Raw genomic sequence first — 24,144 nt, forward strand, 5'->3', positions numbered from 1 at the left:
TCAATTTATCTCTATTTTATTTTCTTTGAACAGTAGGTAGACAAATGAAATTGGGAAGAGCATTCCCAAAAGATCATCCTGAACTTCAGAAAAGTTTTCTAAGCCAGGCAGAGTGGCTCATGGCTGGAATACTAGCTAGTCAGGAGGCTGAGATCTGAGGATCTGGTTCAAAGCCAGCCTGGGACAAAAGGACCTAAGACTCTATCTCAAATTACCTTCTAGATAAGGGGAAGTGAGGCTTGGCCCAAGGGTAGGGCAGTAGCCTTGAGCTGAAGAGCTCAGGGGCAGTGCCCAAGCCAACTTCAAGCCCCATGACCCACAATGAAAAACAAAAAGAAGAAAATAAATTTTTTTAATGAGGAAATGTTAGAATTTCTAAATTTTTGCAGAAAGCATGTATTTTAAAATCTAATATATTATATATATATTGTTCTATCGTTCACTGAAACTTCAGTTGTATTTTGTACTTTATTTTCTACTGCTACATGTATTTAATTGCACCAGTTATTTTAAGACAGGGTTTTGGTTTTTGCCCAAGGTGTATGTGGACAATGACTCTCCTATTTCATACTCTGCCACAGATGATAGGAGCATGGCGCCATGGCTGGATTTCTCATGGACAATGCCCAGGGCCTGAGTTCAAGTCTCAGCACTGGCACACATGCACAAGTATTAGGACAATATAAATATGTGATAGGCAGTCAGTAGTGTATTGGAATGGGCTGGGTAAATCTGTGAAAGCTTTTTAGTGCTTGATAAATGTCTTACTAGGTCAACACATGGTGTTCCAATGCTAGATGTTTTGAGTCCATTTTCCACTCATGAAACAAAAACCTGAGAATGAACGTCTAAATCAAGAGAGGTTTAAGCAGGGCATTATTGGCTCTGACTTGTAATTCTAGCTGCCCAGAAGGCTGAAATCTGAGGATTGCAGTGCAAATTGAACTTGGTTTGCAAAGGGTATGAAGCTCTTATCTTCAGTTAACAAGAAGATGGAAAGAACCAAAAAGAACAGAAATCCTGGGCAAGTTTGAGAGATCAGTGCTGCAGCTTCAAGAGCTATTTCGTTGCAACCAGCTGGTTTTCACCCATCTTCTTCCAGATGGTTTACCAGAGTTCGGCTGGCTCTTGCTCCACTGACCTTCCCTCAGAGCTCAGTGAGGATGCCCCTACCAGCTGGGCTGGCAGCCTGCAGGTGGACTGCAGTCCATCCAAGCCCCGCCCGCGGCCCCACCCACCCGCGCTTAGACCCGCCCCTCCTGCCCTGAGGACCATGGGAGCTGCTTGCCTGGAATCCCTGTGGAAAGCACAGTTGGAGGCCAACGGACAGGGGCTCTTGGTAGACCTACTGGAGTTTGTCGTACATTGACTTTACCTTAAAATAGTACTGCAGTTATAATTTAGATGTTTATTTATATATAGTTTACTTATCATTAAGAAGTTGTTCGTTTATTTCGTGGGGAGTGGGTCCTGAACTGGGGTGGGGAAAGGTCTGGGTTTCTTGCTCACGGTTAGTGCTATACCATTTGAGCCACACTACTTAGGGCTTTCTGGTGGTAAATTGGAGATAAGAGTCTCCTGGACTTCCATGTCTAGGTTGGCTCCAAACGGTCATCCTGAGATCTCAGCCTGCTGAGTAGCTACGGTGAAAGATGTTTGACACTAACAACCAACTAAAAGTTTTCTTAATAATGGTATTGTCATTTTCTATATATTCCAGTTTCATTCAAATAATAACTTACAAAAATTTGTTAGGACTTACAGAGAATATTGATTTGGCAATTGTAAGTTAACTTGATGAAGAGGTCACCACTGAAATTTATATATCACCTTTTTCTCTCATAAAAGTTTAAAATTTCTGGATAAGATGAAAATTTAGGGCTGGGAGTTTGGCCTAGTGGTAGAGTGCTTGCCTAGCATGCAGGAAGACCGGGTTCAATTCCACGGTACCACATACATAGAAAAAACCCGGAAGTGGTACTCAGGCTCAAGTGGTAGAGCTTTAGCCTTGAGAAAGTCCAAGAACAGTGCTCAGACCCTCAGCTCAAGCCCAGGAATGGCAAAAAAAATTAAGATGAAAATTTATCCAAGTTTTCAAGATAGTCAAGTCTTGTTTGTTACACTTTTAGGTACAGAATATTAGCATTTGCAACTAAGCTGTGTCCTTGGGCACCTCATTCTTGTAATTCTAGCTAGTCAGTAGACTAAGAGCTGAGGATGTTGGTTTGAAGCCAGGCCACGCAGGAACGTCCATAGTTAATCAGTAAAAAGTGAAAAGTGGAGGAGAGTGGTTCAAATGGTAGAGCACAACCTTTAAGTTAAAAGCTACAAGGCAGCACTTAGAGACTGAGGTTGTGTCTGTGCCAGTACATTCCCCAAAAAGGCCACCATAAAATACAAATTGTATGGCATCTGCTTATTATAGGAATGTCATACTCATGATCCTTCTGCCTCCAGAGTAGCTGAGATTAAAAGCATGTACCATCATACTCCGTATCTCCTTCTTGTTGTTCCTTCCTTCCATTTACTGTGCTTCTTCTTTTAGGACAAGGTCTGAGACAAGGAGAGCCTAGTTGGCCTTGAATTCCAGATCTTTCTGTCTCAGCCCTCTGGGAGCTGTTATTACACATAAGCTTCACCATAGCTGACATATTACTGTTTCCTACCATAGTATAGTTTTTCTAATTTTTTAGATACACTGCAAAAACGTAACATTTCATGTAAAATTTGTTTCGTTCTGAGATACTTACATTTATTACATAAGCACTCTGCATTATTTTCTTGGTTTTTATTTTTTTCCTTGTTACACTTAGTGAAGTTTGAACTCAGAGGCTTGTGCTTGCCAGGTAGTTTGGGGTTGATTTTATTTTAACCATTGAGCCATACCCCTTGTTAGCTTTGTGCTTGTGATTGTCTGAATAGGGCCTTCCTTTATCCCAGGCCATTCTGGACCTCTATCCCCCTATGTAAACTTCTCACAGAACTGGGATGACAGCATGAATCACCACGTCCAGCTTTTTATTGTTGAGATGAGGGATTGTGAGTACTTGGCTTAGTCTGGTCCTGGAAAATGATATTAATTCCAGTATCCTGAGTCGCTAGAATTAGAGGTGTGAGCCACTGTGCCTGGGCTACACCTTCTATGGACGTCTTTATTCAGATGCATTTATTTTTCTCAGGGAGATAGCTGGGATATAAGTGCTATCTCATAAAACATAAATGTAAATTTTATGAAAATGTCAGATTTTTTCCCCAACATTGTATCCAAAATAATGTAGAAGTGTTAAAATTGCTCTGTATCCTTGATGATCCCATGTGTTTTGGGCTTCTTAAATTTAATTTCTCAGGCTAAAAGTGTAGTGGTTTGGGCCTTTCATTTTAATTGTTGATGATGTACATTTATTCTACACTTCCTCCGGGGCTTCATCAAAATTCAAGTCATATGAAGCCCTGTATATATAGTAATTATATTATGAATATTACATGGAGCTATTGGGTTAGTAGTTTGGTCATAAAATCTGAAACCAAAAAGTATGAAATAGTCACAACTGGTCAATCCAGAGAACAGAATGCTTTCCTAGGTAGTAGCAGGGAATTAGTCTGTCCAAAAGATTGTAAATGATATAGTATTTGAATTAAGGATTACTCCTTGACTAAAGAATGTAGTTTCATCATGTACATAGTGTGTATGAAGCCTTTGCCTTCAGGTCTCAGCGTCAGAGCCAAAAAGAAAAATAGCATTTTTATTCCAATAATACGTTTACATTGCCATTTTTTCCACAGGTGCAGATGGTGCACAACATGCCCTTGGCACCAGAGATGTAATCACACCATCTAATATATTTATGAACATTACTGGAACTATGATACTGAGGTAAAAAGCTCAGTCTAGTTGTTTTTTTTCTGTGTTGATCTTTTGCTCAATGGCAAGACATATGTATAAAGATTTTCTTTGAGCTAGGCACCAGGGACTCATGCCTGAAATCCTAGCTACTCAGGAAACTGAGATCTGAGGACCAGATTGAAGCCAGTAGTAGCAGCAAAGAATCAGAAGTGGAGCTATGACTCAAGTGGTAGAACATTAGCCTTGAATGAAAAACGGGAAAGGGTAACATTTAGACCCTATTTTTAAGCACTAGTACTGTGTTAGAAAACAAAAGCAGGCAAGTTTGCATTTCAATGTAATCTGCTTTTTCGCCTTTCTTAAGTAAGCAGATTTAAAAAATAGAAAAGTGTTATTAGTGAAGAGACTAATTCTCAGCAGTGCTATTAATTGAAACAAAAGGAAAGATCATGAGAAAGAACATGTCTAGGAATGTAGGGTTCTGTACTTTCTTCAGCAATAGATATTTGAATACCCTAAGTAAAAAGACTGTGATTAACTCAACATACTTGAGACTAGTTTTAAAGACTCTGGGTTAGAAATATCAAGTATTTATGTTTTCTTTTAATTGTTACACAGCATTTCACAGAAAAATTCTGAAGCAATGAATAGTGATGAATATAAAGATAAAAACTAGTCATAGAAACTGTCACCATACAAAAAGTTTCAAAATTATCTCCTAGACTTCCATAACCGGTTAGATTGCTGATGTCTTTGAATATTAATATGTTCAGATAATTCCCCCTTGAATACAAGTACCTATGTGTAGATATGATTATACAATCTATCATCTGTAAGTCTGTCTTTTCTATCTGTCATTTATGTACTTCCTGGTATTAGCATTGGGGCTTGAACTCAGGACTTGTCCTCCTGTTTTGCTTTTATTCCCAATCAATTCCTGGTTGAACTATGCACCCTAGCTATCACTCTGTGTGTCAGGAAGTTGTGACTGGACATAGGTGTTTGGATTCCTGGTCAATGGCTCTACATCTTAAAAAGACATACTGGCCATACAAGTCGTGTATCAGCCCCTGTATTCATGATCTTTCATGTCATATACATGTTTCTCACATTTTCCTGTCCCATTCCTGCTAAGAGAGGAAGTTCAAGCATCTTGTCAGAATGTGATCCCCACATCTCCCACTGGCTCATTGTTCATCCCATTATTCTGCAGACTCCTTGCTTAGTTCTTTTGAAGAAGTGTGCTGCTCAGTCCTCTGAGGCTGAAGAGCTAAGGATACAAACTCCAGTGAAGGCACGAGGGCAAGGTAAGTAGTCCAATTTACTTCTAAAAAGTCATTTAACGGAAATTTTTCAACAGATTTACTGTTATGTTAACTGGTCAATCAAAATGATAGCTAATAAAAGAAAGCTTAGAAGTAGATCCACAGAACAATTAAAGTAATACCCTGCATTTGCCTTTATCATTACAGGTCAAAAGTGACCTTGTGAATTGATCATTTTTTAAGTCATCAAGCTCTCTGAATAGGATCCACTCCTGCCCCTGGCCCTACTGTTTACTTTTTTTTTTGCCAGTGCTGGGCTTGAGCTCATGGCCTAAGCACCGTCCTTGGATTTTCTCAAGGCTAGAACTGTACCACTTGAGTCTCAGCACCATTTCTGGCTTTGATCTATGTATGTGTTACTGAGGAATCGAACCAGCTAGGCAAGGTAGGCAAGCACTCTACCACTATGCCAAACTCCTCGCCCCCCTACTGTTTCTTTTTATCCTGTTGCTTCAATTGCACCCAATAAATTAGCCACCAAAATGGTTCCATGCACTTATCTTGGGTAAGCTTTTGTATATATTCAAGTGATGAAGATCTTGGTCACTGAAGTAATTCCTGCTAGGCCCGGTAGCATGGCCTAGTGGTAGCCTTGTTGCCTCACTTGCATGATATCTTGGGTTCGATTCCTCAGGACCCCATGCACAAAAAAGGCTGGAAGTACTGCTGTGGCTCAAGTGGTATTGTTCTAGCCTTGAGAAAGCCAATGGTCAGAGTTCAGGCCCGGAATTCAAGTCCCAGGACTGGCAAAAAAAAAAAAAGAATTTAGCTCTTGGTTACTTTGAGTACTTGAGGATTTGCACTTTTGCTTCTTTAAGGATCAAATTTTCTTTTGCTCTGAATACCATGATTTATCTGATTTTAGTAGGTGAGACTGATAAAAGATAATGGTTTTCTTGGCAGGACATGACTCAGTCTAATGTAGCAGAAGGGCAAGACATGTGTGAGAGAACATAACCTTTTGTGTGTTCATTATTTACATTGTATCTTCTCCTATAAGGGGTCTTTGTATTTTCAATAATACAGCCAAAGGAATTTATCTCGCAGGTTACTCTAAACAATCAGTGGGACAAAGCATTAAGTGCTCTATAATTCATTTCATAAGTATGAATATTGGGACACTCCTTAGAAATGTCAATATCTTATATTCAATATGATACTTAGAGTTATACTCTAAATGGATGATTATGATTTATGCTTCTGATAATAAATATGCCTCATGTAGCTGGGCACGGTGTCTCATGCCTATAATCCTACCTAGTCAGGAGGCTGAGATCTGAGGATCAAGGTTCAAAGCCAGCCCTGGCCCTAATGTCCATAAGACACTTATCTCCAATTAACCACCAGACAACTGGAAGTGGTGTTGTGGTTCAAGGGGTAGGGCAGTAGCCTTGAGCTGAGGAGCTCAAGGAAACACCCAGGCCCAGAATTCAGGTCCTATAACCAACAAAAATAAAATAAATAAATAAATATGGCTCATGTGATAAAAGTTTAAATCCCAATCGAAGACTAAGCATTCTGAATTATGAATCCTATTTTGTTACTAACTCTTAGCTTCTTTTTGAAGAGAGAGAATTCTCAGAGGCTTCAAATTCATAATTTCATATTAAAATCATTAGTGCCAAAGATTTGGGCAGAAATATATCGTGTGCTGTGCTGTGAACTTCAGTATGTGGATTGAGCGAGTGAAGAATCTGACATAATCTAACTAGTTGTGTCTGAGAGGTGTTTGAGAAGGTGTTTAATATCATAAAAAAACAGAATATTTCATTTTAATGAATTGGATCAGAAAATAAAATCAAATGTTTGTTTATTGGCTAATTTAAATATAGCTCAGCATAGATTCACATCGGATACACAAATAAAAGAACCAATATGCACGATAACCAAATGGAAGAAAGCCAGGAACCCATATATACAATAGGAACTTAGAATCATGGCTTCATGCCATGTTAAAATTGTGTTATATATTCAAAACTGAATCAGTTTCCTTTTCTCAATATTAACCTATGGAGACACCATCGGTGAACAAACTATGCATGTTTGCATTGTATTGACATGGTGGACAAGGTATCTGTCAGCAAAGAATTTTAGCTCTAGCACCCCTTCCAATGAAGATGTTGAGAAAGATTTAAATTTCCTTTGTTCCTGAGATGGAAGCCAGAAGGAGGAAAAGTCCCTATTCAGACAACGGATTTCCTAATGAGACCTTGATCCTCCATGGAAAGAAAGCTGAGAGACAAGTGAATCTCTAGGAGGATCATCATCCATGGAGATGAGCAGAGCATGCCTAGGTTCATCATTTTACCCTGACAGTCAGGGGTTGAGCAGTTGTCAGCTAGAAAGATACCCATTATCCTGGTGTTTACGTTGTAATCAATTGGAAAGAAATTTTGCCAAAAGCCCAAGACTCATTTTTCACAATTAAGAAATAACTGTTCTTATGCCAGACTCAAAGGAACATAGGCTCAATGGTTTTCCTCATTTGTCATAATCAGTAGAAACCTTGGGCTCCCCTAGCAGAGATTTACAACAGAACAAACCGAGATCCATAAGGCCATATAGTATGATACTAAATGAAAGGACCTCCTGGATATAGAAACAAAAGGCATATAATGAGTGATTGATGTCCTTAACGTGCTATGTTATCTCTCATCCCTTTTGCTGTTCCAGGCTTATCTCATAGTGTTACAGTTTTTCACCTTGTTGTCTGATATATTGTACATATGCTTATTTGGTCATTTGAAATAGAGTAGGGAAGGGGGAAAACAAGATGAGGGGCGGGGTGGGGGGGGAGGGAAATGGGAACCAAGACATGAGAAAGGGTATCAATGTTTGTGAAGTAATGCACCTTCTATCTGGTGAATATAATGTAACATTTCTAATAATTACAATAAAAATATATGGAAAAAAAAGAAATAGCTCTTCTTACCAGATACTTCTCCTTTAGATAATCAAGAACCTGGGATTTGGTAGGTCCATGTTCAAAGCCAACCCATCACGAAAATCTGGGAGACTCCCTGTTCACAATAAGTAGCATTAAAGGAGGCAGGCAGTGTGCCTTATGAGATGAGGTCGAAGCCAGACATGGTGTAGAAAGTTGAGCAAGACTTAAGAGAAGCCCTGAGTTTAAAAGTTGACATGGTCAGAATCTGAAATCTAGAGAGAGAGAGAGAGAGAGAGAGAGAGAGAGAGAGAGAGAGAGAGAGAGAGAGAGAGAGAGAGAGAGAGAGAAGAGAGAGAGAGAGAGAGACAGTGAGCACACAAGCAGCAAGTAATTGTCCTTTTAATTTCTTTAAGCTTATTATACCTTTTTTCTTCCTAAGGGAAAGTTTACATTGTGGTAAAACTTTCAGTATTCAAAATTAACACACTGACTAAAATTCCATTGAGTTTTCTTGTCAGTGAAAGCTTTTTCTTAATGCATAGATCAATATGCTCTTGTGTCCTTGTGCATCTAGGAAAATACGATTTCTTTTTCCATTGCTGTTGATCCTAGGCCTTTAATTGAGGGCCTGGGCACTGAGATGTTTTTCTTTTTTTCTTCTTTCTTTTTTTCTGTGCCAGTTCCAAGGCTTGTACTCATACCTGGGGCCCCGAACTCAGGCCCCAGGACTAGCAAAAAACAAAAAAAGCAAGAAAGAAAGAGGCATTGTTCTTGCGTTTTCACAGGCTAGTTCTCTACCACTTAAGGCACAGCACCACTTTCAGCTTTTTCTATGTACGTGAAACCTAGGAATTGAACCCAGGGTTTCGTGCACGCTGGGCAAACACTCTACCACTAGGCCATGCTTCCGGCCCACTGAGGTGTTTTTGCTCTTGGTTACCACTCACCCATTTGAGCCACAGCTCCACTACTGAATATTTGAAGGTTTATTAGAGATAAGACTGTTAGACTTTGATTCCTAAGCAGATTTCAAATATGGATTCTGAGATCTCAGCCTCCTGAGAAATTAAGATTACACATGCGGGCCAGTAGAGCCGAGCTGACCATTACTTTTTTTTTTTTTTACTTAATTCAGTATTACGATCTTTCTTATGATACAAATATCATCTTTTGATACATAAGCAAATTCTCTCCTGGAAAGTGTTTCTGTATTCTATTACTATCCTAGTGAAAATATTAGTACTTTAAAAAATATGTATTTGATACCCCATCCTCCAAAGCTTATGGGATATGCAAGGTTGCTTTCTGTGTTATTGAGTTAATTGCTTGCTGAAATATTCTCACCAGCCATACTTCTGTATATCTGTAAGGTTTTTCTATAGTCACATGCTTCAATGACATGAAAAATGACCTGACAACAACCATGGCCGCAACAACAGTGCCTTCACACGAAAATCACAAGAAAAGAGCTCAGTGATAAAGACACTGAAAACAACAAAGTTAATTTTTATGAATTCAAACATTTTTACTTAATTAATTTTGAATACTAATTAAGGAATAGCCATGAATTATAGCTGAAATAGAATCTTTACATCTTTATCTTATGCATTTGCTTTTTACTTTTTCCTTTAAGAAGAAGAAAGAACTCCAGGTCTGGTAATGAATAATTATCTCATTTGTATATTTGATGTATGGGATTGAATGTATTTTCTGAAATACATATACATTTTCAAATACTGTTATTTAAGTTATAGATCACACACCAAATAAATGGAGCAGATGATTCTAATGTCTTCTCTCAGTTGTCTGAATTGGTCTCAGAAGAGTCTGCCTTGCCTCATTATGAGCATTTCACCATGTAAAATACCACTGAATACCTCTAAGGTTTTTTGTCTTCCCCCAGTCCTAGGGCTTGAACTGAGACTCAAGCTGTGTCCCTGAGCCTTCTTTGCTCAAAGATAGGGATCTACCCCTTGAGGCACAGCCCATAGCTGTCTTTCTCTGAGTATTTTACAGGAGATGAGAGTCTTATGGACTTTCCTGCAGCAGCACCCTTGTCCTCTGTGCTCTCCCATTCTCACTGAGGGTCATACCGCTTCCACCTACAATACTGCAAGAACCATAGGTGCCTTTCACATTCACAACAACTCCAGAGACCATGGTCAGTTTTGTAAATGCTAATCCCATATTTAGTTCACACCAGGTCTTTTCAAGCAATGGTTCTCATGGCCACAATGTTATAGCTCTCACTTCTCTAGATTTCTCATATATCTTCTCATATCCTCAAAGGGGGATTCTTGTAGCAGAGCTTTCAGTATTCTCAAGGTTTTTTAGGTGTTACTGATGCATGATGAACTATAAATGGCATAAAATTTACAATTTAGTGCTTTCACCTATGTATTCTGTGTATGTTGAATCATGGCTGATAAAGGAGTGAACACACATCAGTCACAAAAGTCTCTTCCTGCTCATTTATGTGGCTTTCTTGTGAACTTTCCAAAAGCCAGGCATGGTAACCCATTTTTGTAATCTCAGTGTCTGTGGCTAAGTCCAGATTTGAAGTTCCAGACCAGCTGGGACTACATAGTGGGAACCAGTGTCAAAAATTAGCAGGCATGGGCAGGAGTGGAAGAAAGGAAAGATACAAGGAAGGGAAGTTCCAAAAGCTTTGTAACTTCTCATTGCCTTTAGCCATTAATTGAAGCTTCCTTTCTGTTTTCACAAGCACACTGTAGTGTAGGATTTGTTGTGAGTTTTAGCATTCTAGTTTGTCCATACCTTGAATGCACATTGGTGTCCTTTTACTATATCACTGAAGACTGCTGATGTTTGCTGTCCTGGAAGGGGTGATTTGTGATTGTGTATATTCATTGGAGATCTGCCTTTCCATACTTTGCATCTACAAGAGTTCAGATTACCATAAGTCTAATAACTTTCTTTTTGGAGTGGATACTTTCTGGCATTAATATGATCAGTGTGTGTGTGTGTGTGTGTGTGTGTGTGTGTGTGTGTGTGTGTGTGTGTGTGTATAGATGTGTGTAGTAAGGCTTGAAATCCAATACACAAATCTTGCTTGTTTTTTACTTATGGCCGGCTCTGTTCCACTTGAGCCTCCACTTTCTGGGTTTTGGATGACCCATTGAAGATAAATGTCTCCTATATTTACCTGCCCGTGGTAGCTATGAACCAACATCCTCTGAGCCTCCTGAGTAAACAGGATTATAAGAGATCAACTACTGACATCCATATCTATTGGCATGTGACTTTGATCTTTATTCACTTATAAGAAATGTCAGAGGAAATCAAATGACTTATCATTAGGATTACTCTGAGAAAACACTGATGTTTAACACATGGGTTAACATTCGCTATGCTCATCAACCTCCTGTATGACTTCAATCTTTTATATCTGTAATGTGCAATTAGATTTCTTGAGCCCTGTTTTTGGCAATAATTAGGTCACTTACAAAAAAGTTGGTTCTTCCTCTCTTGGTTTTATAAATTGTAGGATATTTCAGGACAGGATTTGTTGAGGGTTAATTTTGCCCTGCTGAAGCAAGGCATTTCTGATGTCCTCTGTTCTGTAAAGACATCACTTCCTGGCAGTGTGTGAACAATAGGTAGTTTCCTGTCATCTCTTCATGTGTTTTATTCCTCAATGTCAGGCCCCTTTCTGAACACACGTGATCCACTGCTCTGTCACATATGCAAGGGGGTCCTGTGTAGCTCTCCTGGATTCCCCTCATACCTCTCTGTACTCTCCAGTGTGCTGTCATGTGACAGTCAAGCTCCTAGCTTCCTTCAGCCTGTTTTCCTCACCATTGCATCTTGGGAACTTGGAGTATGCCCCACCTAGCTTTCTTCTTTTTGTGCCTTGGTCTGTACCCTCTCACAGAAGGCCCTAGGCACTGGGAACATTTTCTTTACTGTCTCTCAAGGACACCAGTCTTTAATAGTTTAGCAGTGCATTCACTGACTTCATTCTCTCAAATATGTTGTCTTCAAAGTGCTTTAGTGTGGTTTGCTTGAATCTTTTTGGATTGGCTTCATACAGAAACAAAGCTCAGTTCAGCTTACTGCACCTTAGGTAGAAACAGACTGCCATGAAGCATCAGTAAATATTGTAGATTGATTGGATAAATATCAGCTCACAGTCTCTCCTCCTGTTTCCTTTTTTAGGAAAGCTAGTTTCTTCTGGAAATTACTTCTGTGCTTAGTGAAGGTCAATTCCTAGTGCAAGGAGAAAATGCATCTTATTCCAACATTTAGTAAAATGACAGTGATCATTTTACTGCCTTTCCACTGCCCTAGGCTCTAAGCTAACCTAGAACAGGGATGTAACTCATTTACCTGCAAAGCTTCATGCAGTGGTTTCATGGGATAGAGTCTCTTTATGCACTTGGACAGAGAGTGAATGAGAAAATGTGGATACATGTGTTCCTTTATGGTTAAAAAACTGAGATAGCTTTTTTCCTGTTTTATTTCAGGTTGTCTGTTTCACCCAGAATGCACTGCATTCATGTAATGATTTTCACAATTTTAAAAAAAGACAGTGTAAAATACATATGAGAATATGTTTGGAAAATATGTTGAGATACGGATAAAAAGAGCACTAAAATAGCAAAGAATGTGTTATCAAGGTTACAATGTGAAGAAGAGCAGGAAGGAGAATTTTGTCATTTTGAGGTATATGCCAGTCTGTATGGAAATTCTTCAACAGCATTTAGATATATACATACAACTTCATAGCTTTGACTCCCCTCTCCGTTGCTTAAAGGTGTGTTTTTGTTGTGTGGACAGTTTGGGACAAGTTATTTTACCAATGATACATGTAATAATTAAAGGCAAATTTCTTAACTCACAATTATAATGACTTCCTAAAACTAGAATATCCTGAGATCTCATTGTAAGGCAAAATTTTTGAATATAGTATTTGTTGATGCTGCTAGAAATATTTTGTTCTTTTTTTTGCCAGTCCTGGGCTTGAGCTCAGGGCCTGCGCACTGTCCTTGGACTTTCTCAAGGCTAGAGCTCTACCCCTTGGGCCTCAGCACCACTTCTGGCTTTTTTCTATGTATGTGGTACCAAGGAATTGAATCCGGGTCTTCATGCATGCTAGGCAAGCACTTTAACCACTAGGCCAAACTCCTGGCCCCTAGAAATATTTTGTATGTGATAATTTTATATGTTCCTATTCACTTACTTTCAATAACTATTTCTATGTATAGGATTGTAAAATTTAACATGAGTAGCTAACAAAGTTTTTGATCAGTTCCTCCAAAATACTGATAAAAAGTTTCTGTGCATTCACAATTCCTCAGCATTCAGCCATGTTGTCATACTTTTCCATTATTGCTGACAGTAAATGCATGCAAAGGCATTTTTCATTTATTCTTTTGTCCTGGTCCTCAGAAATTCAAGTTCCAAATTACATAAGTTTTAATGGCATTGTAAAAGTACATTGTGTATCAGTGTTGCATCACTTGGATACACTCACCACTGTAGGCCATCTGGACTGTTCCCATAACTGGGCTATTATGAATATTACAGAAATGAACATAGAGACACAACTGTATTTACAGTGTTCTGGCTTGTGTTTTTCTGCATAGATGCCCTGGAATGATATGGCTAGGTCACAGTTAAGGGATTTTTTGAGGAACCTCTAGACTGCTGTCCAAAGTGGTTGTATTAGTTTACAGTGAAATAGGATTCCTTTTCCCTCAAATCCCCACAGCATTTGTTGTTCTAATTCCTAATGTTGGGCAATGTAATTGGAATAAGATGGAATCTCAGAGACATTTTGATTTGCATTTCCTTTATGGCTAGGGACGGTGGATTGCACATCCTCTGTTTCTTTGTCATTCTTACCTCTTCCTCTGAGAAGTGTCTGCTCACTGTTTCTCATTCATTCACATAACTTGGAAAAGAAAGGAATGGTACAGACAACAGCTGCACTGCTATGACTTTGAAAATAGTTTCGTGGTCCCTACATATCTTTATACACATGTGTATTTATATGCAGATATCTAACTTTTGATGGAAGACTTCACAAGTATGGTTCATTTTTGTTTTGTTTTATTCATGGACCTTGAACTCGTGGCCTGGGCGTTGTCTCAGTTCATCAGCTCAAGGATAGTACTCTATTGCTTTGAACCTCAGCATCAGTTTAAGTTTTCTGATGGTTTACTGGAGAAAAGAGTCTCTGAGATTTCTTTTCTGGGTTGCCTTGAACTGTGATCCTCAGAGCTTAGGCTCCTGAGTAGAAAAGAGTGCAGTCATGAGCCATCAGTGCCCGGCTGTTCATTTTCGTCTGTGCTAAATGATTAAACTATACACAGTCAAGGACCATGTGAATTCATAGACTTAGTTTTTCATTGATGTTAGCAATAGTGCACCTAATACCAACTTTACATACTGTAAATGCAAAGGATATTTCCTGCTTTTGTCTAGAAATGAAGTTTCTTCTAGCAAAAGTTAAAATGTAAACTCTCCAAAACAAAGCTTTTATGCAAGATTGAGATATATTACTTTCCTAGCTAACCTAATTCAGTGTTCATTGTGCTTTTGTTGTTTCATATATTTTGCATTTCATGTGCTAATAGGAGTTCAATATGATATAACATCTAAATTTCTTCTTCTAAGTCTTCTCTATTTCTTGTTTGCTCTAGTGTTGGCTGTCTGTTCTGCCGCTCTGATGGATAAAAGCATCTGCAGGTGGAATGCAGGACTCCATCCAAAGTGATGCTTAGTATTTCAAGCTGCAGAGTCCTGGGTTATGAGGGATTGACGCAAGGTCAAATAGCTCTTCCTCATCTGAAATCTTTGTCATACCCTGGGACTTATTGTGAGTGGCATACACAGACTGTGATCATCTGACTAAGCATTGTGGTTGCAAGTACTTGACCTCACAACGGAAAATGTCTTTGACTTTGTCTACTATTTCTGTTTCATTTCAAAATTGAACATAATTGCATCCCTGAGCAAAATATGGACAGGCTTTCGAGTATACTATGTATTGTTATACTCCAGAATGGCTTAACACTCAGAGGACAAGTACATGGATATGCCAGGTGTTTGGCTAGGAAGTTCAAGTATGATAATATTTGTTAGTATATTGTCATCATTTTCAACATTGCAAATACATAAAACGTTAATTTGGACAATATCAGAGAAATCACACTTTTTGTCTACAGTGCTGTGTATTGAAAGCATGGCCTTGTGCATGCTAGGCATGTGGTCTGCCAGTTGAGCTACATCTCCAGCTTATGTTTCCCCTCTACCACTTCACTCTGGTGATGAGATAGGAATACAGAGCCTTGAACTTTCCAGTTAAGTTTCAAAATTGAACACGAGAACATAGTGATACCAATATTCTGTCTTGTATACTGGTATTGTCACAATATTCTAAAGCACTCACATGACAAGGAGATAAACTCAGCAGGTGCTTACATCCAGACAGGCACTGAGGATATTACTCCTTTGAGACCCGTATCCCCCAGTGCTGTGATGTAAATTGTTAGTTCAGAGGCTCTTACTTGGTGATTATTTGTTCTTGTACTGTAGAAAAGGCATACAACCCCTCGAATTGGGTTTCATACACAGGTGGTTTGATGAGGATTTTTTAAGAATTCTCTTCTCTGCTCAGTAGAAGAAGAACTGCATCTCCTCACTGGTGTCTCAGTCATTCACCCAACTTGTCAAAGGGCAGAATGGCACAGACAAAAGTGCACTGCTGTGACCTTCAAACTAGCTCCTCACAAACTTGGTGCTTGTTTTCAGTACATCTTTATACACATTCTATCTATATTCAGGTATCTGAACATTTTTGGCTGACCCATCTGATTGTATGTGTACTCTGCTCCTTATTATCAGCACTGAATTGTTGAATTCTACACAGTCAAATACTATGTGAATTTCTACACCTACTTGTCCTTCCCAAATACCTATAATTCACCAAAAACTGACTCTACAAGGCTGTATTTCCTACCTTTTCCTAGAAATGTTTTCTTGTTCCATTTAAGTGTTCACCTCTGCTAAACAAATCTTTTATGAAAGGATGACCAAGAGTCCATGCCTTATGAATATACACCAGTGTTCCCTGTGGTTTTGTGGGTTATTTTCTAGTTCACTTGCTATGTGGGATACAAAGCTCATTTATCATCTACATCTCTGCTTCCATGGCGCTTCTGTTCCTCCCTGCTGGCACCACTGTTGGCTATCTGTCCAGCCTATCTGATTGATAAAGGATCTGCAGAACTCCCATCCAATCTGGTGGTGGGCCTTTCAATATAACAGAGGTGTGGATTACAGAAAACTGATTCAGGCTCTATTAGCTACTCTGTATGTGAAGTCTGTTTCCATTCCCTTCAGTAATAGTGAGCTGCATACATGCACTCTGGCCATCTGCATTTGACCTTGTAGCTCTTCCTACTTGACTTCCAAAGAGAAGAGGAGAAATTGTCTTTCCACATAGTCTACTTTTGCTGATTTTCAAAACGCAATGTAAGGATGTACTATTACTGATAGCCTGTCATGTGTACTGTTTAACACTCATGTGAAAACTACATGCACTCACTTAGCATTGATAGCCGGCCATGACTGGACAGCTTACCATTTTGGTCGTTGACACCTTCACTGTGAAGGCATATGAGTCTGACACAGATCAGATTTGAAGACTTTATAGAATTCAGCTGTGAATCCATCTGGCCCTGGGTTTTTCTTAGGTGGAAGGTCTTTTATTGCCATTTCTATTTCAGTGCTTGAAATAGGCCTGTTTAGTTGGGTTACTTCTTGGTTCAGTGTGGGTATGTTAATATTGGCTAGGAATTCATCCATTTCTTCTAGATTCTCAAATTTGTTGGTGTAAAGGTTTGAGAAGTATTCCCTCATATTACTCTGGATCTTGATAATTTCTGTTGTGATATTACCATTTTCGTCTCTGATTTTGTTTATTTCGGTATGCTTCCTCCTCCTCCTCCTCCTTCTTCTTCTTTTTTTTTTGCCAGTCCTGGGCATGAGCTTAGGGCCTGAGCACTGTCCTTGCACTTTCTCAAGGCTAGAGCTCTACCACTTGAGCCTCAGCACCACTTCCAGCTTTTTTTCTGTGTATGTGGTTCTGAGGAATTGAACCTGGGTCTTGCATGCTAGGCAAGCACTCTACCACAGGCCAAACTCCTTGTCCCTCCCTTCTTTGTTGGTAAGAGTTGCTATGTCAATTTTGTTAATTCTTTCAAAGAAACAATACCTTGATTTGTTGATTCTTTCTATAGTTTTTTTTGGATTCCAAATCATTTAATTCTGCTTTGAGTTTAATAATTTGCTTCCTTCTACTGGGATTAGGGTTGGTTTGTTGCTCTTTTTACAGGAGCTTAAGGTGAGACATTAAATTGTTGGTTTGTGATTTTTCCAGTTTGTTATTGTAAGCACTCAGAGCTATAAATTTTTCTCTGAGTACTGCCTATGCCGTGTCCCAAAGGAGCTGGTGTTTTGTGGTATTTCATAAACTGTTGGATTTCTGTTCTGATCTCCTCAATGACCCATTGGAGTTTCAACAATGTGTTGTTCAATATCCATGTGTTACAGAGTTTTCGTTGGTGGAGATGTGTGTTCAGTTCCAATTTGATGCATTGTGGTCTCAGAGAGTGCAGGGAATGATTTCAGTGTTTCTGAATCTGTCCAGGTTTGTTTTATGGCCTAAAATGTGGTCTGTTTTGGAAAATGTTCCATGTGCTGCTGAGAAAAACATATATTGTGTTGTTGCTGGGTGGAATAATCTGCAGATGTCTGTTAGATCTAGTTGGTCTATATAGTTGTTCAATTATAAGGTTTCTCTGTTGAGTTTTTGCCTTATTGATTTGTCCAAAGGTGAGAGTGGTGTGTTAAAGTCACGAACAATCACTGTGTTTCGATGTATGTATGGTTTCAGTGAAAGTAAAGTTTGCTTGATGAAGTTCAGAGCTCCTGGATTCGGTGTGTAGATATTTACGATGCTTATGTCCTCCTGGAGGAAAGATCCCTTTAGTAGTATGTAGTAACCTTCTTTGTCTTTTCTCACTAATTTTAGGTTGAAATCTATTTTATCTGATATGAGGCTGGCAACTCCAACCTGTTTATGGGGGCCGTTAGCTTGATAGAGCTTATTCCAACCTCTCATTTTCAAAAGGTGTTTGTTTTTTGGGGTAAGATATGTCTCTTGTAGACAGCAGAATGATGGATCTTGCTTTTTGATCCAACTAGACATACTACGCCATTTATTGGAGAGTTAAGTAGATTGACATTGAGAGTTAGGATTGAGAGATAATAATTAGTTCCTATCATTTTTAAAAGATTTCATTAGGGTCTGTGTCTTGACAGTTCTTGTGGTACTTAGATGATATGATATTTAGGTGCCATTTTTTCTCTGTATTGCATTTGTGTTGGTTTTCCATGTGTAGAACATCTTTGAGAATTTTCTGTAATGTTGGTTTGGTTGCTACATAATGTTGCAGCTTTTCCCTGGAATGGAATGTTTTTACTGTTCCCTCAGTTATGAATGAGAGCTTTGCTGGGTACAGTATTCCTGATTGGTAGTTATTTGACTTAAGGGCATGACATATATGCTTCCGATCTCTTCTTGCTTGCATGGTCTCTGCTGAGAAATCTGGGGTTATTCTGATTGGTTTGCCTTTATAGGTGATTGATCCCTTCTCCCTGGCTGCCTTTAGGATCCTTTCTTTGGTCTCTATTGATCCAGTTCAAATTATAATACGGCTGTGAGGTGTTCTTTTCTGGTCAGGTTTGGTTGGGGTTTTAAAGTTTCTTGTATCTGGATGGACCTGCCCATCTGGATATTTGGGAAATTCTCTGAGATGATTCCCTGAAGTATATTTCCAATACCATTGACCTCTTTCTCCAGGCCCTCCTCAATACCAATACTCAAATACACTACCTGCTTATCAACTTAGGTCAGTTATCCTTACGCTATACCTTTTCGTCATTACTATAATAATCTTATGCTACTTCATTAGTCCTTTTGTACCTCCCCTGTTCTCTCTCATACTATTTTTCTATCTCTGGTCCTCTGTTCATCTTTCAACTCTTATAATGCATGGATCTACATTTGATGTTGTTGAGTAATACTGTATATCTAGGTGTTCAATTATACTCTAGGTCCAGAAGAACTTAAATACAATAGAGATTGGATTGAGAGGCTTATTGTTTTGGTCATAAATTGCTTATCAGTGGTTGTATTAGACTGGTCTGTAAGTGCACAAAAAGAGAGTGATAATACCAATCAAAAATTGTGAACATCTAGTGTCTGCCAGCTAAAGAAGCCTAGGTTGGTTATATCTGAAAAAATATAATGTTGTTCTGTATTAATCTTGCTCCCATTTTCAAATGGGCAGAAGAAGAAACTCAAGAAAAATGTCAAATCAAGGAATAACAACCCCCACCCAATATAAACAGACAATGGAACAGTCACTGTCAAACCTGGAGGAGAGTCTTCCAAGTCCTATACACATGCAATTGATATACGTCATTAATGAAAAGTGTGAAAATATAAAGAAAAAGCTAAGGGAGGAAGCCATACCTAAACAAGAGAAAACCATAAACAAGGTGATATATGAAAAAGGGGAAGACATAAAGGAGGCCATAATAAAGGTTTTTCAAAGAAAAATGGATGAATTCATAGAATCCACAAACAAAAAGGTGACTGAACTCCAGGAAATGTCCAAAGAGAATAAAGCTACTGAGCTAACCACTCAAATGGAAATCAAAGAGTTAAAGAAATCCATATATGATCTGAAAGAAGTGATGCAAGGCATCAAAACCGAGCAATTAGAAGCAAGGGAGATAAAGAATAAAGTAGATAGCTTTGATAGCAGGTTAGACAATGCAGACGAGAGAATATGCGGGACTGAAGAAAATTTAGTTGTTATAGAGAAAGAACAGAAAATGAGTCAATCCAAATCTAGGAAATATGAGAGAGTGCTTCAGAAGGTCCAAGATACAATTAGGAACTCTAATTTAAGGCTAATTGGTATTGTCCTTCCATTATGCAGCACTTACATTGGATGGAGTAAATGACAGTCGTCATAATTTGAGAGTTTTCTTAACTGGCATTTCCCAGTTAAACACATTCTTCACTATTTCAAAGTAGCCAACATAGCGACTCTGTAAAGCAACAAAAGCCTTTATTTTAGTGGGGATGACAGATGTAAATTCAGTATCCTAATCTCTTTCTCTATTTTTTAGCTTGTTAACAGCATTAAGAAATGAAGGCAACATTTAGAATGAGTCAGTACATTATCAACATTCTTATGTATTTTCCTCATTGTGGCTAATTACATACCATGGAAAAAGAGACCAGCTGAGGTTTGCAGACAGTAACATGGAAAGAACAAGCCCTTGCTTCTAGGCTTGCTTATGACCATGAGAACAGTGAAGGTGCTGAAACAGCGATGACACAATCTGTTGTCATGCACTAGAGAAAGGACTGTGGTTTGGGAGATAGTTCCTCATCAGGAGGAATGACATCTCCACATAGCTGCACTAGATGATGCTGTACCATTAGTGAGGGGTCCTCTACAGAGAAGAGATTCTTTATCTGCTTTTTTCTCCAACATGGTTTTTTTGTTGTTGTTGTTGTTGTTTTTTTTGTTGGTTTTTTTTTGGTAAGGGAACCTTTCAATACAGTTTGGCTCCCAGCAAGTTGCTCAAAAAGGATTTCTTAGAATTCTCTTTGAGAAACTCCAGATGTCTGGTGATGAACCAACTGAGAAGAGCTGATAAAGTGAACTGCCACATTTCCAATTAGCAAAAGCACTTGTACTGCATGAGAGAGGCTGATGTCTGTAATCCAGGCTACTCAGGAGTCAGAAGCTGAGAGGAATGAAGAATAATGCCAGCCAGGGCTGAAAACTTTGAGATAATCCATTTCTATATACTTAGCCAGAAGTTGAGCTAGAGATGTAGCCCACCTGGTAAAGTGCCACTTATGAAGAGGTCAAGCCTATTGAGCAACAGGCCACTGAGTTTAAGCCCCAGGATGGGCAAACAATGAAAGGGCAATAGCGAGAAAGATGCCTGAAAATGCAATAGGGCAATGACAGATGCAATTGGGCAGTGCTGTACCACTTCACATCTCCCACTCAGGCTGTTTTGGTTCTTAGTTAGAGCTAAGAAGGAAAGGATTTCCTGCCAAGGCTGGCTTTGAAACACCATTCTCAAATTGCAGCCCGTATCTAGAAATACAGACGGGTGCCAGTCTTCAATGTCAGGTAGATGTTTTGTAGTTGTTGGATTTTTTTTTAGAGTGCATATGTTGGGTGTCATGCCAAACTGCTTGTGAGATAAAAGGATCTGATGAATAGCATTTCCTTCAAAGTAATCCTGGTTGAGGAAAGAAGAGTAGGAAGGGTGACCCAGGGTTTGAGAAGAGTGGGGAAGGAATAAACAAAGCATGACTGTAGGAAGGGCTGAACCATTCACTGTATGGTTCCATCTTTGTGTGTTAGAGTTTGGATACGAAATGTGCATTTAAAATGCTCATAGTTGGAAGGCTTGATCCCCAATATACCAGCAGTGTTCAGAGGTGGGCATTGCGAAGTAATTATATTATGAGGCTTTTGACTTTATCCACAGAATCATTCATTGAGTGCTTCCTAAATTTAAAGCATTAGTAGGAGGTGGGGAAAATGTTAGGAGTTGGGGCCTCATGAAACCAAAGAAGTCACTGACCCTTCCTTCTCCTCAGCTTCCTGGGCACCTTGAGGTGAGCAGTCTTCCCCACAATACCCGCCTCCTTGACATGATTTTTCCGTGACAGTGCAGGCCCAAAGAAATGGGATCACATGGCCATGATGTAAAGCCTGAAACTGTGAGGCCAAATTAATCTTTCCCCACTTGAAGTTCTTTGGTAAAGTATTTTTTTATACTTATCAACACTCCAATCCGATATAATTGGGATTTTTCATATTTTCATAATAAAGTATTATCAGAGGAAAATAGGACAACAGTAGATAGTTTAAAGAACGTTAAGAACATGGAATGAGAGTAAGTATATGATAATGTCTGCTGGAACAATATTCGTAAAATTCTTATTTTCCCCGGTCATTCTGTTTTCTTCTGTGTGTCTTTATCTCTCATTCTTGGTCTTAGGATCTCTCATTCTTTCTCTTCTCTGAACTCCTCTTTCCCCTACACAGGGGTCATTACGAAACCATACTGGCAATGTTTTATAGACCTTGAATTGCTCATTGCCTTAGTGAAAGTTGCTGAACAATCCAATCCCTCCTTCTAGGGAAATCTATGGCTAGTAGATCATCTACCAGCCAGAGATCATCTTCAGGCATCAGAAAACCTCAGATATTTGACCTTCCTTTTGGGAAGGGCACTCAATCCAAAGCTGTCGGGAATAAAGAATACGAAATGGAATGTGTGATGCTCTGATGAGAACCAAGCCAATAGCCTATGAGGCTACAGATGTGGGCCTCCAAAGATCAGGAAATGGTTAGGAGTCACAAGTCCTCTGCCATCATTGATTGTTAAAGAAGGGTTACAGATGCGACCAGGCTAAATGTGCCACTAACATCTCCCCGTAAATAACTTTTTGTGAAAAGAGAAAACTTACTTGGGAAGGAGTTTCTAGTCTTTGAAATTTATTGCTGAAACTCTTACCAGTTCTTTGTTCTCCAAAGTAATTCAGGCTATCCTACAGAAAAGGGGTTAATTAAATCACAGTGCATATCTGGCCTGGAACTTTCTTAGTTCTCAGATTTTCAAGTAGCTAAGATTACAGGCATGCCTCCACAATGCCCACCTTTCCTAGGTTCTCCTAACAGCTGTCTAGATTTTTTTATGGTGGTGTGATTTTCTTTTTTTAATTTTTATTGTAATTAATAAAAGGGTGACATGATATTTGTCAGATAGAAGGTGCATTGATTCACATATATTGATACCCTTTCACATGTCTTGGTACCCATCACCCTCCCCCCACCTACCACCCACCCCCGTCTTGGTTTTCCCCCCTTCCCTATCAAATTTCAAATAACCAAATACAAATAAATTCAATATATCAGATAACAAAGTGAGATACTGTAACAATATGAGATACCCAAGAGACAACAAAGGAGATGAAAGATAACATAGTACATTAAGGACAACAATCATTCATTATATGGCTTTTGTTTCAGTATCCTGGAGGTCCTTTCAATTAGCTTCATACTTTATGGCCTTATATATCAAGGTTTTGCTCTATTGCAGATCTCTGCTAGTAGAGCCCAAGGTTTCTACTGGTTATGACAAATGAGGGAAACCATTGAGCCTAAGTTCCTTTGAGTTTGGCTTACTTCACTTAATATGATTTTTTCTAAGTCTTTCCATTTCCTAACAAATGGGTCGATGTCACTTTTTCTGACAGCAGCATAGAATTCCATTGTGTACAAATACCACATCTTGTTGATCCATTCATAAACTGAGGGACACCTAGGTTGGTTCCATATCTTGCTAAGGTGAATAATGCTGCAATGAACATTGCTGTGCTAGTGGATTTAGTATGCCCTAGATTTTGGATGGTTGGGTAAATGCCAAGTAGTGGAATTGCTGTGTCAGAGGGGAGTTCTATGTTTATCCTTTTGAGGCACTGCCATACTGCTTTCCATACTGGTTGAACAAGTTTGCACTCCCACCAACAGTGTAGTAGTGATCCCTCCTGGCCACATCCCCTCCAGCATCTGTTAGTATTCGTTTTTCCTGATCCTGGCCATTCTAATTGGAGTGAGGTGGAATCTTAGAGTTGTTTTGATTTCCATTTCTTCTATGACCAGAAATGTTGAGCATTTCTTCATGTGTCTATAGGCCATTTTTGTTTCTTTGTCAGAGAAGACTCTAAGTCTTTGGCCCATTTTTTAATGGGATGGTTGTTACTTTTAGTTTTGGAGTGATTCAATTTTTTGAGTTGTTGATATATTTTAGATATGAGGCCCTTGTCCTTTGTTGGGTTGGTGAAGATCTTCTCCCACTCTGTAGGCTTCCTATTTAATTTACTAGCTATGTCCGTTGCCATACAATAGCTCTGCAGTTTGACGCAGTCCCACTTATCCAGTCTT

General features: G+C 39.0%; 1 protein-coding gene across 8 annotated transcripts in view; it reads left to right on the forward strand.

Moving 5' to 3' along the window:
• The first annotated feature begins 1,602 nt into the window (after positions 1-1,602).
• The window catches only part of LOC150039622 (phosphatidylinositol 3,4,5-trisphosphate 3-phosphatase TPTE2-like), a 43,922-nt gene continuing 21,380 nt past the window's right edge, over positions 1,603-24,144 (forward strand). For 2 of the 8 annotated variants that reach the window (XM_090327722.1, XM_090327723.1), the window contains exons 1-3: positions 1,603-1,694; positions 3,784-3,874; positions 5,058-5,151. The gene's annotated coding sequence lies outside the window, so the exon portion shown is untranslated. Of the gene's footprint in view, positions 1,695-3,783; positions 3,875-5,057; positions 5,152-6,072; positions 6,088-12,543; positions 12,570-14,724; positions 16,266-24,144 lie in introns of those variants that run through there. The other 6 variants (XR_016534306.1, XR_016534305.1, XR_016534307.1 and 3 more) reach the window with 6 other exon arrangements.

This window comes from Megascapheus bottae, unplaced genomic scaffold (genome assembly GCF_031878675.1).
Source record: "Megascapheus bottae isolate mThoBot1 unplaced genomic scaffold, mThoBot2.hap1 HAP1_SCAFFOLD_216, whole genome shotgun sequence".
Classification (NCBI taxonomy): domain Eukaryota; kingdom Metazoa; phylum Chordata; class Mammalia; order Rodentia; family Geomyidae; genus Megascapheus; species Megascapheus bottae.